This window comes from Podarcis raffonei, chromosome 7 (genome assembly GCF_027172205.1).
Source record: "Podarcis raffonei isolate rPodRaf1 chromosome 7, rPodRaf1.pri, whole genome shotgun sequence".
NCBI lineage: Eukaryota > Metazoa > Chordata > Lepidosauria > Squamata > Lacertidae > Podarcis > Podarcis raffonei.
This window is the reverse complement of record NC_070608.1, coordinates 71,382,442-71,400,130: the sequence shown is the minus strand read 5'-3', so window position 1 is coordinate 71,400,130 and position 17,689 is coordinate 71,382,442. Positions and strand designations below refer to the sequence as shown.

At 41.2% G+C, this 17,689-nt stretch overlaps 1 long non-coding RNA gene across 2 annotated transcripts in view; it reads left to right on the top strand.

Annotated features, from left to right (window-relative positions):
* Positions 1-1,511: 1,511 nt before the first annotated feature.
* The window catches only part of LOC128417884 (uncharacterized), a 236,041-nt gene continuing 219,863 nt past the window's right edge, over positions 1,512-17,689 (top strand). For both annotated transcript variants that reach the window (XR_008331590.1, XR_008331589.1), the window contains exon 1: positions 1,512-1,555. This is a non-coding gene — a long non-coding RNA (uncharacterized LOC128417884). The remainder of the gene's footprint in view (positions 1,556-17,689) is intronic.

The window sequence follows — 17,689 nt, the reverse complement described above, 5'->3', positions numbered from 1 at the left end:
TACATGTATTCTGTTATGATAGTTGAGGATTGGTTCATTCGTTTGGTCCATGGTGGAACCCCAGGACTCTCCAGAAGAGATGGGAAGAGGGGTGTCTGACGTTGCACGTGACTTCACAATCTCATGCTTGGACATTGGACCTGACGACCCAATGTCGGATGCAATGCCTGGATATGATGCTGTTGCGTGTGATGTCCAGGCATCAAACAGCAGTTCAGCTTCCATGGCCGGCAGCTCCTCCTCTTCCTCCTGCTACCACCATGGGCTAGGGGCTGCTTCCCCTCCATGGCAGGAGGAGGAGCCGCTGCATTCCTGGCTTGCATGACCACTGTGAGCCACTGTGGCCAGACTTCCAGAAGCCGCTGACTGGAAAACCAGTGTGGTATAGTGGTTAAGAGCGGTAGACTCATAATCTGGTGAACCGGGTTTGCGTCTCCGGTCCTCCACATGCAGCTGCTGGGTGACCTTGGGCTAGTCACACTTCTCTGAAGTCTCTCAGCCCCACTCACCTCACAGAGTGTTTGTTGTGGGGGAGGAAGGGAAAGGAGAATGTTAGCCGCTTTGAGACTCCTTCGGGTAGTGATAAAGCGGGATATCAAATCCAAACTCTTCTTCTACTTCCAGAAGCACAGCTCCAGCACACCGGCTTCCAGATGGTGAAAGCAGCCTAGCAGGCCTGCTAGCAGCCTGCCAGTCTTTGTGGCATCATTGACATTCTAGTAGGCCTTGTGCTGGCACCAGCAGCCCCAAAATACCTCACGGCAGTGGCAGCAGTAGCTGCTCATCTACTGGGGGGGGGGGTGGCTCTGCCCTATCAAATATATTTTTGGGGGGGCTACAGTCACCTAGTAGTTGGCGTCCTGGTGTGGGATAACAGCATCACTGATTCACCCTGTAATGGGAAAAGTGTAGAAGCAGCTGCACCTTTCCATTAATATGGTATGAATCAGACCTGAAGTCTGCTGCAAGCGTCCATGTGATTATTAAACCAATGCCTGAAACAAGGGCATGCAGAGATTCTTTCTTCATGGCTGTTATTGAGCCAGTTATGGAGCCAGTGGCTGACTTTGGGGCTCAAATTTCAGCAGTGCCCTGTGTGATGCCAAAATTTGTCCCCCCACCTTCTGCTCCATTTTAAATCCTAGTTGTGGCATCTCCTGCACCATCCCTGAGGCTCCATGCCCCATATGAGTGAACTGGTCACGCTCCCTTAATGTCAGGATGCTGTCAGCAGCTCTCGGCTGCTCAGTCCCTGACAATTAGTTTTCTTTAACAGTGGAAGCAGGATTTCAGATTATACGCAGCTCTTCTTCAGGCTTTGAACATCCAATAGTCTAGAGAGAAACAACTGGGTAGTCAGGCTGATGGTTACTTGGTTGCAGAGCTTTAATGGGCATTGCTGTTGGCATGGAGATAGTCTAGGTTGAATGCAAACATGCCATTCTGATGTCATGTGTGATGTCATAAAGAGGATCTGCTTTAAGTCTTGGTAAAGCCAGAAACAGTTAATAGTCAGACTGCATCTCAGCCCTGTCAAGATGGATCTCCACAATAGGTGATGAATAGTTTTATTTGGGGGATATATTAACTTTTACTATTGGGAAAAAGTTTTAGATTGGTTTGCCAGTTTGTAACCTACCAAGCTGAGACCAATAGATATACATTAGCAAACCCTGTACCCATCAAATAATCAACTTTATGTGTGACTTTGGGATGGATTCATACAACCACATTTCCTTTCTCAAGAAAGGTTGGAAGGTAGGTAATTTGAATAGCTATTGCTCTCTGCTCTCTGCTGTCAGGGTGCTGTTAGTGGCTTCTGGCTGGTTGCCCAGAACAGTATAAAGACAAGGAAAAGTTTCATGCAGTCCTTTTTTATTTCAAACTTTACAGAGAGAGGCTATAGAACCCAACCTCTTGGATAATGGTGTTGTCCTGAGTGAATCTCCACCACCGCCTCTCCCACTTCCTCATTCGTCAACCTCATCACTTCCTCTATGCGTGCCACTAAGTGCCCTTTGTCTTTGAGCTCTTTGCTCTCCTACTTTTAAGGCTTGCTGGGTTCTGGGAGATGGTGGATTTGGAATGCTCTCCCATGATTTCCCAACTTTCCCCCTCATCTGCCTCTGAGCTGCTACCTCCCTCAAACCCCTGTTGTAAATCTATACTGTTTTCCTCTTCCTTCTCCCTGGAAGGGTCAGGATGGGGAGGTGGTCTCCACCGTTTCTCTTCTGACCAGTCCCTGACATCTAAGTCCACCTCTGACGGGACACTCTTGCCTCTGACTCATCACAGGCAATCATTAAACCTTTCTGGAAGTTTTGCAAGATTGTGTCTGGCCTGACTTGCAGTATCTGTATAGTTTCAGTTTTTAAGGGTTTATTTATAGGGCCAAACTAAATGTGAGGATGACCACACAGTGAGTGGTTGTGTAATTGTAACAAACAGCAGCTGGGCTGGGGTAGCAGGGAGAAGCCATTCACCCTTTGAACCCGCTATGTTCCCAATCAAATCTTCTTTGTGCTTCGGAGGAACACAGTTTCAAGAAACAGTTGCAGGGACCCCCTGCTGCAGTCCTAAAATTGATGGCATCTCCTCAGCTGCTTTTAACCTTTTGAAGACACATGACTGCTAGTTTTGCCCATAGTCTCCAGTTCTTGGTCAGCATCATGCTGAATGACTCATCATTAAGAAAATAAATCAATTGGTGATAGATTCTCTCTCTCTCTCTCTCTCTCTCTCTCTCTCTCTCTCTCTCTCTCCTTTCAAAACCTGAAATTCTTTCTGAGCTGCCTTCTGAAGTTATTCATTTTGATGAGGTACTGTGCAGGAAATGATACAATATAGAGAATGTTATTAATCAAAGCTATTCACTGAGGCCTTAACTGTGACCATTGTTGAGAAATGGAAAAGTGCAGTCTAAATCTGATTGGTTATTCCTGTCATCCTAGACTCTGCATATGGAACAGGTTCCTTCATTTCGCAGTGACAGATAAAATACATATGGGGAAAATTTATTCATTTTATGTGTGTGTGTCTGTGTTTTTTTAAAATAAGAAACATCAAGTCATTTGTATATTATTTCACATAGAGACTGTGGTTGTGACAGACCAAGTTTACGATTTGAGAGGATTTTCAGTATTTTGATAGGAAAACAGCAAGCTTGAGGACTATGAAAAATAGGAAGGGATTAATAAATTAGCAAGCATTTCCAAGCTACTCAATACACCCAATACTTGTTTGTATTTAGAAATATTTTAATTCAGAAGCCCATCTTCTCTGACAGCTGGGTCAGACTAAGAGAAGAGCTCTAACATAATATTTTCCAGAAATGAGGATGCTTGAAAATAAGCTTTTCTAATCTCCCTCTGTGCTCCCCAACCCTGCTAAATCTCTACTGTCTAGCAGGTCTCCATTATTCTCCTGCCCATTTCTAGGCTCTATGGTCATGAGCTGTTGCATTTGTCACGATTCCATCTTGGGTTTTTTAAGGTCTTTAAAGTGCTCCTAATCCACCCAAGGTTCTGTAATAATGGAGCATGAAATTGTTCATAAATTTACAAATTGATCGATATGGGAGGGAATGTAAAGTGAAATCTTCTAAGCTTGCTTTCAAAACACCAGGAAAACGGCTCATCACAGCGAGGACGAAAGGGATGATGGTGGATACGGAAAGCATCCATAGATGAAATATGCCTCAGATTGCTTGTAGTGTGCCACACTACAGCCATATAATGTTCCACCTATACACCACCACAGATTTTCCCCTAAGCACATCCAAATAACTTTATTGTACTAGCCATTGGCAGTGACAAATCTGAATCAAAACTAAATACAAGCAAAAGGGGTGCCACACCACAAATAACAGTCTCTATTTATATCTCTATGTCTCCCTTACAGTTCACTGTTGTATTGTCCAGGGTCTTCTTTCTGATCTTTTTGGCCGCCACAGCAAAAAGGGTGACTTTGTGAGTCATTGAAGTGTTTACATTGCTAAGAAGCCATAGGACCTTCTATGCCAGGGATAGACATCTTTCCTGTATGGATGGTAATGTAAGAAATTGCCTCCTAGGTCCAAAGTATAGTGGGCAAAATAGTAAATAGTGCAATATGTCTTCCAACTGTGGTTGCCAACATATACAGAATCTGTGTTTGTATGGTACCCTGTACCTTTGTATGGCATCGTCCGTCCAGGACGGTGGATGGTATAGCTTGAAAATGCAGTTCAGTAAAAGTGAATCTTAGTGAGACTGGCCGGAGATTCAACAGGTAACTGGCTCTAAAATGGACCATTTTTAGAAGGGGGAACCAAGGAGAGCATTAGTGTTTCAAGGAGCATTATACTGCTTTCAATGTATAGTGCAGATGCATGTTAGTCTGGATCCATCTCCTTTTTTCCAGTAGAGTCCATTCACACACTTAGCTGGAAGTTGTAAACTGCAGAATAACAGTGTGTGAAAAACTCAAGTGATGCACAACATGCATGTCTGAAATAGCTTTTAGACTCGATCAGCAATCCATGAATTGTTCTCCTGTTCCACTAAGGCAGTTCTTATTAGGCTGAACAGATAAACAGGAAGATTTGAGGCATTACAGAGATGAGGGAGGAAATAATTTTCCTACATGAAATAAGAAATGTCAATTCCAGTAAGTTGGAGTTAAAACAGAAAGCTGCTAGGTTAGTATTAGTACCAATAAGCAATCTGTCATTATGTAAAGGCTGCCATCTATCATTCAGTGTGCCCATATTTTTAGGATTACTGTGCCAATATTCAAATTACATTATTTTCTTCCCCTTGCATACACACAAAGAGAGAGAGAGAGAGATTTTGTGATAGAGCTCCCCCTTCATCAGTCAGATATGAGACCTCTGTATAGAAAATGCCCCTATCATTAAATGAATGGAATACACACCGTTGAGCAAGCAGGAGCCTTCCCTTTGATACCCAAGGACTCCATATGAAATAATCAAGGGACTCATTCTATTCTCTTTGAGCTTTGACGTATTCTCAGATCTGCTGTGAACTGAGCCACTCTACCTTCTGTTCCCCAACCCATCCTTTCTACGTGATTCCAATGCAGAGTGCATCTTCTTTGAAGAAAGGATTTCCTTTCCTTGTGTATTTACGGACTGTCTCACAAAAGTGTACCATCTTCATCTACCCTGTAGACATCAGGGAATATCAGAGTGCAAATTGTTAAATATATATCCAGAGGCAATATGGTTCCCATAGTCAAAATCTTTTCATAACACTCACAAATGAAACATCTACATTTCCCCTCAAGATAGAGTTACGGGCTCATCCAGACCGCACTTTTCAGACACAGGTCCACACTTAAAGCTCAGAGTCCGATAGTTTTTGTTTGTTTTTGTCCTGCTGCTTTCCCCAGGAAAACCTGTCTTTTTAGAGCAAGCACCAATCTGCAGAAAGGGTACAGTAAAGTTGATAGCACAATAGCTTTGTAAAAAGCATTTTGGTTTCCCTGTGAATGTCCTGGTCCTCAAACACTCTGCGCTTCAGCTGGGAGAAAGCTGCACTCGCAAAGCTCAGGTGATGCTGGATTTCGGCATCCATGTTGGACCTTGTGGAAAGATAGCTGCCCAGTAGGAGAGGTGATCAACAAGATTCCAAATGATGTTTTGCATTTCACACTTCTCCAAATTTTAGAATACCTTTCCTGCTTCAAAAATAATATCAAAACGCATATAAGTGTATGTTTTACCATGAATTTTTTTAAAAAAATGCATCCACTGAGATAAAATGCATATTTAAACATGTATTTTTGATAAACATTATCTGAGTATATATCTAAATACCAATAATAATAATAATAATAATAAATAAAAGAATGCTGAACTAAAATAATCTTACCCCTCCATCCCTACCTCCAGAACATTTTATGAAGTCACTTTTGATTATGGCCTGACACCTCATTTTGGGAGGGACAGATGCATTGTTTTCACATACCCAAAGCAAAACCTTGTGTACACCTTGTATGCTTTTGGTAGTGGGTTGATTGACTCCATTTGTCCAAGAAATTGCTATTTCAAGCTATACGTGTTGTTGATGTGCTATAAATTTACCAACCAAGAGTGACTTAAAAAAATAATACTGCCAATTTAAACACACAACTGTGGGATGCTGCCTTACTTCAAATTAGGAGCTGGCTGGCAGCAGCTCTAAAAGTTTTCAGCAAGGGTCTCTCCTGGACCTATCTGGAGAGATCAGAGATTGAACCTAGACCTTATTCCTGCCAAATCAGATGTTCTGCCACTGAGAAACGGCCCTTCTGTATGCAATTAGGCCAATGAACAAACGTTCCTGGAGCTAATTGATGGGGCAGCTGTTTTGTCTTCTATCAGACAATCTGCAGAAAAGGGTACAAAGAGATGGCAACAACTACAGGTTGTCATAGAGACAGAAACTATGTAGACAAAGAAAAGGAAAGAAAAAGACTTGGATCTGGAGAGGCTGAACACAATATTGAGCCAGTGTCTACTGAAGAAGACTGTAAAAGTGAAGGTGTTTGTAAAGAGTATTCTAAGCAAAGAGAATCTGTTTGGTAACTTTACTGGCTCCTGTCACCCCACTACCAGGATTCTAAAACTATTGTAAGAACAACAGGTTAGCCATCATTATTGCCACCAAAATTCTCAAATCGCTATAAAAAAAGCAAATTAATAATTATTTATCACTTAAATAACTTAACATGAGGCTGTTTTTCATCACAACAAGCTCTGTTATGCTAATTGCATCGTCAGCATCAATGACCACTTTACCAAACTCTCCCCCGACTCAGTAGACATTCTCAGGCTTCGTGCCTGTAACCACTGGCTTGAGAGTCAGTCCCATTGAACACATGAGGCTTGCTTTAAAGCAGTCATGTGTACAATTGTGTCACCAATACGCAAATTTGTGCAAATTAAGTTGAATCCCTAGCCGGAATTAAGATTGCCGGAAGAAATATCAACAACCTCAAATATGCAGATGACACAACCTTGATGGCAGAATGTGAGGAAGAATTAAAGAACCTTTTATTGAGGGTGAAAGAGGAGAGCACAAAATATGGTCTGAAACTCAACATCAAAAAACGAAGATCATGCCCACTGGGCCCATCACCTCCTGGCAAATAGAAGGGGAAGAAATGGAGGCAGTGAGAGATTTTACTTTCTTGGGCTCCATGATCACTGCAGATGGTGACAGCAGCCATGAAATTAAAAGACGCCTGCTTCTTGGGAGGAAAGCAATGACAAACCTAGACAGTATCTTAAAAAGTAGAGACATCACCTTGCCAACAAAGGTCCGTATAGTAAAAGCTATGGTTTTCCCAGTAGTGATGTATGGACGTGAAAGCTGGACCATAAAGAAGGCTGATCGCCGAAGAATTGATGCTTTTGAATTATGGTGCTGGAGGAGACTCTTGAGAGTCCCATGGACTGCAAGAAGATCAAACCTATCCATTCTTAAGGAAATCAGCCCTGAGTGCTCACTGGAAGGACAGATCCTGAAGCTGAGGCTCCAATACTTTGGCCACCTCATGAGAAGAGAAGACTCCCTGGAAAAGACCCTGATGTTGGGAAAGATGGAGGGCAGAAGAAGAAGCGGACGACAGAGGACGAGATGGTTGGATAGTGTTCTCGAAGCTACCAGCATGAGTTTGACCAAAATGTGGGAGGCAGTGGAAGACAGAAGTGCCTGGCGTGCTTTGGTCCATGGGGTCACGAAGAGTCAGACACGACTAAACGACTAAACAACAACAAAACTGAAGAACCGAAGAAGTGCTCCTGAGTTTACCACTGCCATACTTTAAGATCCCTTTAAGAGTGTTTTCCCTTATGTCTAAACTTATCTAAATAGATTTAAGCATAATCTCTTTTGAAGCAAAAAAATTTATCAAAAATCAATTCAATTTTCTGTTGCATGGGTTGTTTTCCCTACTGATCTTCATTTCCCCATAGTTGTTCCAATGCAGACATAGGCTTTCTGAGTGGGGTATTTCAATTAAGACAGTGCTGTCAAACAGTGATACATTATGTCAGATTCCTTCCCTCATGTAGCCCAGCGGCTGTAATCTTTCCCAATAATTAGCAGGAATGGCTAAAATGTGCTTGTAATTTTTATGTCAATGTCCCCTGTCTTCCTTTCCTACAGTTTCCTCAGACTCATTCCCAGCCTTTGGCTCCCTTTGGTTCAAAAATCATCTTTGCATTCGATTTTAAACCAACCCGTGTGTGTGTGTGTGTGTGTGTGTGTGTGTGTGTTTGTGTGCGCAAAGCAGTCTAATTCGCTCATCGTTACCAAGTTGTCTAAGCCATGCTGTTCCGTTAATTAAAATTGCTACATTCTTCTTTTCTGTGTTTATCTTTTGCCTCTCCAGCTCTTTGCTTCTCATTGTAATGCTCCTTGCTTGAGGATGACTACATTGTTCTCTGATACAGTGTAATGAGTTTTCTGGTGGTGGAAGGCTTACTGTGTTTTGGCAGTCCTGAAAGTAACAGGCATACAGTGCACCAGCTAATTTAGAGAAGAGAGATGCCTATAGGCCACATCTGAATTCGCAAATGCAAGCACACACAGAAAGCTCTCCTCTGGTGGATGTATTTTCACCCATCACAAGTCAATATATGAAAGAACGTACGTGAAGCCCCATTAAGTAACACACACACACACACACACACACACACACACACACACACTATTTACTTTTAAAGTATTCATGGAATCTTGGCAAGCATGAGCCCAGAATGGAGTTTGTAGGAAGTAGGTCAATAGGAAGTGGAGTAAATGATTAGAGCAAGGATCTGAAAGGCAGCACGTGTCCTGGCGTCATAGAATTGTAGAGTTGGGACACCAAGGGTCATCTAATCCAACTTCCTGCAATGCAGGAATCTCAGCATATGCTTCCACTTCTGATCTAAAACCATACTAGACCCTACTTAGCTTTGCCAATGTGCAAGCAGTTTGATCACACAAAGATCAAGAAGCAGAAATCTGAGAATGGCAAAAGGAGAGGACTGCAGCTCAGTGACAGAGCACCTGCTCTGCCTGCAGAAGGTCCAGGTTTGATCCCTGTCGACTCCAGGTTGGGTGGGGCAAGGACTTCCTTCCTAAGAGCCCAGGAAAATGAGGTTACTTTGTGTAGACAATACCAAGTGAGATGGACGAATGGCTTCCTATAATCTCACGCAGAACTAGTGCTGTGCACAATTTTGTCTGGATTTGTTGTGGGTGGGGGAACATTGTGGGGGTGAATTTCTTAGAAATTTTCAGGTTTGGGTTGAGGGTTGGCTTGCCTTAAAAAAAAGAATCAAGGAAGCTCAGCCCTCCAAGTGTCTTTATCTCTCCTCCCCTCCCCTCCCCCCAAAATTTCTCATTTGGCAACACCCCTCTCAGGCTGCACCCCTCACTCGCCATGTTCCAGTGCTCTTCAGATAAGAAGATCAAAGAAAGGAACACCTTAGCAGTTAGAAACTTTAATAATCACAGCGAGAGAACAAAGAACGTATCTCCTAGAAATGGCGGTGCTCCCAATTAAGGTGCACACCCCCTTCTGTCCCTATTAATCTATGTCACTCCTACACCTTGTAAAATGAACTTGTACCTTTTTGTGCTTTCTTTTTCTGACACTTTCTGAGCTCTTCTTGACCTTAGGCTGAGTGGAATTCTGTCCAGAGACTCTGAATCTGTTAACTCTCTCTCTCTCTTCCAGTGTTTCTTCTCCTAGCTGTTCCCTATCCAGTATTTCCCAGCTTCTGCCTTCAGAATATATGTGTGCCAGCCGCTACTACCTGTAGGGCTGTCCTGTTGTATTTGTTCATTCAGCTCTTTTTCTTTGGTCTCCAAATAACATTACCCCCAGGCCTCGTGATATTTATTGTGTGAAGCCTATACACAACAAATGAAGCAGCGCAGGGGATTTTAAAGGAGCGTTTTGCTGCTGCTGCTTCTTTACCAAATGGCAGCGAGTTCGGAGAAAGCCTTTCCAGGGTCAGAGCACAGAAAACCGGCTTCTAATGGTATTACAGGTCAGATGCTGGCAGCACTCTTGTCAAAGAGCTCGGAGGTTTTGATGTGCATGTGTCAGGGGGGGCTTTGTATGTGCAACCCAATGGCACACCGTGCCTGAGATAACTTTTTGTTTTCCAATTCTGTTGCAAGTGGGCATTCCTCATGGTACTTAGTGATCCAGAAGCCACGTGATCTTGCACATTAAACTACTTTAAGCAGTGATTTTGACTTGCTTAATTAGCTGTGCTAGGATTCCTAATCGTTGTGTGGCCTCCACTATGTACCATGTAATTATTGTGACATTAAATTCTCTCGCGGAGCTGTTTTGCTCTTGATGTCATCTTCTTTCCTGTTGGATATCTTGGCGGGTGAATTTACTACTGCAGAGAAATGAGCAACTCTAAAGAAATCTTTAGATATCATGTAGAATTTTGCATGGCCTCCCATGGGATGTGAATATTGTCTCCATAAGCCATAGCAGCTTGTGATAAGAGTGTGAAAATATAACAGCATTAAGTGCCAGCAGATTTTTTTTAAAAAAAGAATTAAATGCTGTTCAGTCACTGTGAGTGTTTTCGCTACCTCACAAAGAAAAAGCATGCTTTTTTAAAATAAATAAAATAAATAAATGGGAGGTTTAGATAGAAAACACCCAAAACTGCCTTAAACTGAGACAGCCCATGATTCCATCTAGGGTTTGGGATTGTGGAGGATGGTCAAATGCAAAGGTCTTTTCCAGGAAAGCCTTGTTAGCCAAGAACCTTTAAATTGAGATGTTAATCATTGAAAATTGAACCTTAATGAATGCAAAGTATGAGCTATGATGCAAAATCTAAAAAAGTCACTCCTTCCCCCATGGAAAACTTCATTGCTCACAATCCCATGGCAAGGAAGGTATAATAATAATAATAATAATAATAATAATAATAATAATAATAATAATATAATTTAATATACCATGCCCATCTGGCTGGGTTTCCCCAGCCACTCTGGGTAGCTCCTAACAGAATATTGAAGACACAGTGAAACATCAAACATTAAAAACTTCCCTGAACAGGGCTGCCTTCAGATGTCTTCTAAAAGTCAGATAGTTGTTTATCACCTTGACATCTGATAGGAGGGCATTCCATAGGGTGGGCACCACTACCGAGAAGGCCCTCTGTCTGGTTCCCTGTAGCTTCACTTCTTGCAATGAGGGAACTTTCAGAAGGTGCTTGGCGCTGGATCTCAGTGTCCGGGCAGAACGACGGGGGTGGAGATACCCTTTCAGGTATACTGGGCTGAGGCCATTTAGAGCTTTAAAGGTCAGCACCAATACTTTGAATTGTGCTCGGAAATGTGTGTGTGTGTATTCTATATAGGTGTGGCCTCTATATATACCCACCAAAAACCCTGAGGACATCTTTAGTGGCTTCTCCTCAGAGACCCCCACCAAATGAGATGTGGTGCTATTTTTTTCTAATAAAAAAAGGTGTGAGAATTCACCAGCATTTTAGTGCAAATATATCCTAATAAACACATTTCTGTCAGCAATTTTGTCTACGGTACATATTTTTTTGCAGAGCGCTTTCCTCAGGATAGTGCATTTCTGCATGTTATTTTCCACAGCTTAAGTATTTTTGGCATGTGTTACTTGGCAGAAGAGCTGCATTGCAGAATCCAGAGCCGTGAATTTTGAAGGATGGCTGCGTTTCAGTCCTCCTATTGTTCCAGAGTGTGAAAAGTTGGTAGGTTTGCTTTTACATGCAAACTTACTTGCATTTCTCCCCCCATTCCTATTCGAGAGAGGGCCTTTTTAATGTTCACACTCCAGTTACAGAATGTAACTCTTCAGAAAGGCTCATCAGACACTTAATAATGGTTCTTCGGGCACCCAAGCCTCCCTCCTCAATATTTTTTATTCACCATTTAGTCAGTGCTATTTTTCTAGAAAAAAAGGTGCTGGAAATCACCATGAATGCCTGCCTTGTTCTCTTATACTGGCAATGCCGCCCACCTAAGAGATTCTGAAACTAAGTTCAGGCGAGTTCCAGCTGAAAAAAAGCCCTGCCTTTAGACCTTTTTTTGTCATTTTATCTTACAGTAGTACCTCAGGTTAAGTACTTAATTCATTCCAGAGGTCCGTACTTAACCTGAAACTGTTCTTAACCTGAAGCAGCACTTTAGCCTATGGGGCCTCCTACTGCTGCTGTGCCACTGGAGCACGATTTCTGTTCTCATCCTGAAGCAAAGTTCTTAACCTGAAGCACTATTTCTGGGTTAGCGGAGTCTGTAACCTGAAGCGTATGTAACCCAAGGTACCACTGTATTTTCTGCTGCAACTTCCCCACCTTTTGTTGTAATTATTTGCTTACTGGTTTTGCTTGTATATTATTTTGCTGACTGCTCAGATAATGTTAAGTTATTGGGTGCTGTGAACCGACCTGAGATCTATGAAGGGTGGTATGCAAATTGATCAAATAAATAAATACGATGCACAAATGCTTAAATAAAAATAAAATAATCGAATAGACTGTACATCCAAATTCTGTGATGCACAGTGGTTTTTTACTGCAATGGTCTTTTCTTTCCCAAAACTAAAGACAGATAAAACCAATGCCTTGCATTCAGGGGATAACTAATCCCATATATATCCCGCCAGTGCTTATGGGATCGGTTCAGATACTTATTCTGCAACCCACCAAGGAACAGGTTGAATTGCTCTTGCAGCAGAATGTAGTTCCAATCTTGTGGATGCAATGATGTTCTTGATGGCAACCACATTGTTTCAGGTGCACATGAATTGATCTAGTGTCCTTGAACATTCATCGATTATTAATCCATTACATTCAGGTAGGTAGATGTGTTTGTATGATGCAGTAAAAATAAAAAATAAAAAAATTGTCCAGTGGCACCTTAGAGACCAACTAACATTTGTTTTGTGCATGCACACGAAAGCTTATACCCAGAACAAACTTAGTTGGTCTCTAAGGTGCCACTGGACATTTATTATTATTATTATTAATTATTATTATTTTTTATTATTATTATTATTATTATTATTATTATTATTATTATTATTATCCATGTTCATTCCAACTTTTTTCCCAAAATTGCTCAGGATGGTGTATCCAACGGTATCTTCTTAAGAACTCTGTAAGGTAGGTTAGGTTGAGAGATAGGCACTGGCACAAGGTCAACCAGCAAAAAATTGTGGCTGAATAGAACTGTTTGTATTTATGTCATATAGCATAAAGTGAAGGTCAGGGACATGAAAGATACAGAAGATTATGCCTGTTGAATTTCTACCACCTATTGAACACACACACACACACACACACACACACACACACACACATATATATATATTATCAGCAGCCATTTTTATAGAAATCTGATTTTATAGTTTAATGGATATGAATTGTTTAAATACAAATAATGATTACCTAGCATACCTACCAGTTATGTCAACTCCTCAGTCCAGTTAAGAACCAAAGTGCAGGTTTACTGCAGAAAGCCTTTGCAATTACAAATTCAATAGGAATTTTGCTACTGGCTTCCATTAGAGGGGATTATGCTATGAGGAGAAAAAACCAGTGTGATGCTGGTATCACAAACAAACAAACAAATTTCTTTCCAGTAGCACCTTAAAGACCAACTAAGTTAGTTCTTGGTATGAGCTTTCGTGTGCATGCACACTTCTTCAGATACACTGGCAGACCAACACGGCTACCTTTCTGTAGCTGGTATCACAATTGACAGTGTTGTTGCTGTTGATAGAATCCTCCAAATTTCTCATCTTCCAGCTTTGATGTTGCTTAGAATTGCTACAATGATTGCCAAATAGCCCTACAGACCTGGAGAAACAACATTCATATGCAGTATTATAGATTAAATGTGGCTGGCTTCAACCCTATCTGAAATTTAGCACAATATTTTCCAATGGACTTGCAGATTCCTGCAGATTCCATTTTGTGGGAATTTTGTACATCTGAAATTTGCTTCTTTGCTGCGGCCTTTCTCCTGAAATTTGCACTTCATATTTTTACTCCCTGGATACATTCCTCCTAGCTATATGTCAGCATGTAAGAAACAACGATGCAGAGCAGACTGTTGAGAGGTTCTCCGAGAGCGCATGATTGATTGCATTTAACCAACTTATCATTAGCCTTACAGCTTGTCTTTTTACCTTTATTCCTAAATAATACCATTAGGTGTTGCATGAATATGTGGGGCAGAATTGCACAATGCACACTACAAAACAGCAGCCCCCATATAATAAGCCAACAAAAGAAAATTATAGCTGTTATGTAGAACTCACCGAAACATGCAATTATCCAGTTGGGGGGAGAGAAAAAGCCATCAATGAATGATAGACATTAATGGTGTCAATTTGTTCGTCAATCAACAGACAATCTGAAGCCAAATCTTGGCAAATACAATGTTTTCCAAATTTCAGGAAGTACGTTTTCCATGTAACCTATCATTTGGGTGGTAAGGATCTATCTAATCTTGTGGACCGGTAGCATATTTTGAAAGTTATGTGCATCATATGTCAAAATCTGGCAGAGAAGCATGAATAAGGGCCATGAAAAGCACTCAGAAACATAGTATCTGGAGCTGTGGGGTATCTGTGGAAGCATGTTAGCATATTTCTGGGATATTTATTTTTTCTTCCTCCAAAGACCTCAGGGTTTCACCGAGAGACTGACCCGCTGACTTTATTGCTTACATTTTATTTTATATTACCAGGCAGACATAGCTTTTAACTGAGGATAATACTGCACACATCTGATGAAGTGGGCTCCAGTCCACAGGAGCTTATGTCATAACCCCTTTGTAAATATATAATGTAAAGGAAGATTCATTATTGCTTGGTCAAAGTCACCCTGTGAGTTTCATGGCAGAATGGGGATTTGAACCCTGGACTACACAGTGTAGATGTTGATTGTTGAGTACAGAGCACAGAGTGGGAAGACGACTTCTTCTTCTTCTTCTTCTTCTTCTTCTTCTTCTTCTTCTTCTTCTTCTTCTTCTTCAATTTATATACCACCATATACCCGGAGGTCTCAGGGCGGTTCACAGAAAATATCAACATAAAAACCACAGTATACATAATAAAAACAACAACAACAACCCATAAATCCCCCTCACCCAAGAGAGCCGCATTTTAAAAGGGTATGTTGTTGTTCTTTAGTCGTTTAGTCGTGTCCGACTCTTCGTGACACCATGGACCAGAGAACGCCAGGCACTTCTGTCTTCCACTGCCTCCTGCAGTTTAGTCAAACTCATGCTGGTAGCTTCGAGAACACTGTCCAACAATCTCATCCTCTGTCGTCCCCTTCTCCTTGTGCCCTCAATCTTTCCCAACATCAGGGTCTTTTCCAGGGAGTCTTCTCTTCTCATGAGGTGGCCAAAGTATTGGAACCTCAGCTTCAGGATCTGTCCATCCAGTGAGCACTCAGGGCTGATTTCCTTCGGAATGGATAGGTTTGATCTTCTTGTAGTCCATGGGACTCTCAAGAGTCTCCTCCAGCACCATAATTCAAAAGCATCAATTCTTTGGCGATCAGCCTTCTTTATGGTCCAGCTCTTAAATGATCTGGGTCTTTGAATTCTTGGGTTCAAATGTGGTTTCTTTGGCCGGGGGGGGGGAGGATGGTGTGTAGGGGAAACTAGGAACCCCTTTCCCCTTTCCAGAATCTTTTGTACCAACCTGCCAAACTGCTTTCTGAACTTGGAAGACTTCAAAGAGCAACTTGCAGGATCCAGGGATGAGCAGCATCTAAAATGGCAGCTCATGGAGAAACAAGAATTTTTATTCAGCCAGAATCATTATTATTTAATAGTAGTAGTAGTAGTAGTAGTAGTAGTAGTAGTAATATAATTCATCTGCAGGGCACTGATATCAGGAGTAGAAAAACAGTGGGTGCATGCTTGATTCTTTCACTTTCTCCTGCTTGTTCACTCAAAATCACCCTTAGCTGATTTCCCATTCATCGGGGAAAGTGCCAAGGACCCTTTAACTTTTCCCCCCACGGGGAAAAAAGCAGGTGGCGTGGGGCAGTTTTGAGTAGAGAAATGGAAGAAATCTGCTGGTCCCCCACGTCCAATTTTAGCTTTTATTTATTATTTGAAAACTATTGCAAATAATTCATTTGCATATCTGTATTTATGTGCAAAAGAAAGTCTAAGAGGCGGATCATAGCAGTGAACAACATCATATCATATCATATTGTAGATGGCCTACAACATTTGTCACATTTGCTAAAGCATCTACATGGCTTGCCCATATACTACCAGGCCAGATTCAAGGCTCTGTGTTGATATACAAAGTCCTGAATAACTTGGGTCCAGGATACCTTTAAGACTGCCTGAACCCTTATATCCCAGCCCAATTTTTGAGATCCTTGGGAGCAGCACTGTTCATTGTCTTCCATGTTACAGAGGACTAACTGGTCTCAGCCAGAGGAGATCACTAATGAAGATGTGGGAGAGGTATAAAGATTTAATAGAACAAAAAAACACCCTGGTGGTTATCACCAACTGAAGCTTGTTACTCAGACCGTTTGGCAAAAAGGGGAAGTGGCCTACATACAGAGATTTACTGAGAGATCAAGAAGGCAAATGGAAATTAAAAGACTATGAGGAAATTAAAGGCCATTTTCAGAGCTGGTTACATTACAGACAACTACATGAAATGTATAAGGAAGATGATAAGAAAGGATTCAGTTATACAACTTCCAGATTTCAAAAGGAAGTTATAGAAGAAGAAGTGAAGCTGCTGAAGAAAGCATATAGTATTCTGCTAGAATGGGAAACAAAAGACGAGGAGGTCAAATCAGTCATGATCAAATGGGCACAGATATAGGACATAATATACAATTTGAGGACTGGGACAAATTGTGGAAGGTAGATCTGAAATTTACAGAATGTCTCTTTTGAAAGAAAACTATATGAAAATGATGTACAGATGGTATATCACACCAGTACAAATAGCAAAAATGTACAAAACTGGGTCAAATATATGTTGGAAATGTAAAGATAAAGAAGGTACCGGTACTTTTTATCATATGTGGTGGGAATGCAGAGAAGTTAAAAAAAATTGGGAAATGATATATAATGAACTGAAAAAAAATATGTTTAAAATGACATTTGTAAAAAAAACCAGAAGCATTTTTGTTAGGGACTGTAGGATAAGACCTGCCAAGAAAAATAAAGAACTTATTTATGTATGCTACAACAGCAGCAAGAGTCTTGTTAAATGCACAAGGATGGAAGAATGAGGAAATCCCAACAAAAGAACAGTGGCAAGAAAAATTGATGAGCTATACGGAATTGGCCAAATTTGACATACAAACTGCGTGTTAAGGACAATTGTGACTTCAAGGAAGAATGGGAACTTTTTACAAATTACCTAAAAGGACAACAAAATGATCTGGACTCCTTGGCAGGTTTCGAATAAACATCCACAAATTTATGAGTTGAACACATGATTGATAAGGCAAGGGTAGGTACAATTTTATAACATGCAGAGAACAATATGTGCAAAGAAATCAGAGAGGGGAGCTGAGGGAAGTCCTGGGGGGGGGGAGGGATGTGGGGGAAGGGAAAAAAATAATGCAATTGATTATTTGAACTGAAAATTTGTTATGCTGAAATTGTTTAATAAAAATATATTTTTTAAAAAACTGGTCTCA